The sequence below is a fragment of the Physcomitrium patens genome, chromosome 1 (genome assembly GCF_059467195.1).
Source record: "Physcomitrium patens ecotype Gransden chromosome 1, ASM5946719v1, whole genome shotgun sequence".
NCBI classification, from domain to species: Eukaryota; Viridiplantae; Streptophyta; class Bryopsida; order Funariales; family Funariaceae; genus Physcomitrium; species Physcomitrium patens.
Genome location: NC_143410.1, coordinates 6,949,493 through 6,951,231, shown reverse-complemented (window position 1 = coordinate 6,951,231; position 1,739 = coordinate 6,949,493). Strand labels below are relative to the sequence as shown.

Sequence of the window (1,739 nt, the reverse complement as noted above, 5' to 3'; positions counted from 1 at the left end):
AAAGAGGAGCATAATGGCAGATTTATTTATTTATATGTGAACTATTAGTTGGTGAAGCTGAGCTGTATCGTTGGTACTATTCCATTGCATAATTGGCACTATTTCATTGTATCGTTGACACTGGTCCATTTTAAAATTCCACTACATTTGGAACCGACGGTTCTAAGCCCTAGATGATTGAAGTAGTCTAGACGGTCAACAAGGGTATATAAAGGTCAGTTGCGGTGCTCAGCATTCAGAGAGTGTGATGAGTGTATGTTTAGTTGTTCTGAATCCGTCACTCTCCTTAACAGCATTATCGAGGGATTGTAACTTACGGTATCCGGTAAAGGTTGAGCGTTGTTTTGGTGCTAGTTTCCAGCTCGTGATCACAACAGTTTTTTTGGTGCCCACGGTGTTTTTAAAGCTAGCGCTGCGGATCCACTCCATCTAATTGGCATCCGGAGTATTCCACAAGTACAGTACACAATCTCTTTGTTGTATTCTGGGCGCATGAATCCCTCTGTTTGTTTTGTGCTTGTCTCGCTCTGATGTGAGAAGGTTGCACCATTGCTCACAGGCGTTGGTTCTTGCTTCAGGGTTCATGTGCTGCTGCCCCTGCTGGCAGCATTTCTGCTGTGGATCCTCAGCACTCACACGCCAACTTGGAGGGGCGTGCTTGGGCTTACGCGGACCGGTGGGGAGCCGTCTAGTGAAGGGGCTGGAGGTCAGCTCCTGTATTACTGTCTTCTCCGACCCATTCTGCCGCTTTCAGGCGTGCAGCTTGTGGTTCCTTGGATGTGACGAATCGGTGTTTCTGCAATCTAGACTTGCATCGTCAGTTGTTTGAACTTTAAATTGCAGTTTGTGTTACAGGCATGGACGCTGGGCAGTTCTCGATTGCGCATCTTGATGAAGATCTTGCTGCAACTTCGGAGAGCCCTCATCGCAGAGGAGGAATTCTGGAGCAGCTGCCGGTCCTCATTGATTGAAGCCGAAGCAGCGGCGACGACCACTGCATGAGCTGCCACGAGGATCTCGCGATTTCCAAGCCCGTGGATGCATTTTATAGAAAATCTAGCAAATTTTGTTTTCGTTCTGACAAAACAAAAAAGTGTACGGGAATGTTGCCAACCCGCTCTACATGTAAGTAAATAAAATACCTTCTGGTGTTTAAAAAGAAAAAAGTAACCGTCGTCTCGAATGTAGAAATTTGCCCATACCATTATGGGTGAGCCAAATGATGTTGAGCACTCGCTTGTAACTACATTTCCGACAGCAATGCGGTGAACCCCATCTGTTTCAAGAAGGATAAACAAAGAAACAGATTTTATTTCATATTCTTTGAAACTTTTTTCGGTTTCCTACCCGATTCATTCTCAATTCCTTATTTCTTGCGTTAGGGTGCGCAGCAGCCGCTGGGCAGCCCTGCGAGAGCCACTGCATGGAGCTGTTCACTTTGATGCATTATCTGTCAATTTATTTTCTTTGTGACTCTTGTTGCAAGAGACAATGAACCAACAGTGACGTAGTTTTGAGGAGTGGTGTTGATATCTTTCTTCCGAACGAGGTAAAAATCTATATTACCTTTTGTTTAATGGAATGGATTTAGTTCGAAAATTTACAATAGTACTTCAATAATAGTTTAAAATAACTTTAAAATGTTACATTCTTTTATTACTTTTTTTGAAAGGTGTAGGATTTCTAAATTAATACCAAAATTTGAATGTTTATTTTTAAACTTGACACATGTTATTTTG

General features: G+C 42.8%; 1 long non-coding RNA gene across 1 annotated transcript; it reads left to right on the top strand.

Annotated features, from left to right (window-relative positions):
* The first annotated feature begins 208 nt into the window (after positions 1-208).
* Positions 209-1,354, top strand: LOC149989846 (uncharacterized). Its single transcript, XR_016506497.1, has 3 exons — positions 209-456; positions 579-706; positions 844-1,354. It is a non-coding gene; the product is annotated as an uncharacterized LOC149989846 (long non-coding RNA).
* Positions 1,355-1,739: the final 385 nt, after the last annotated feature.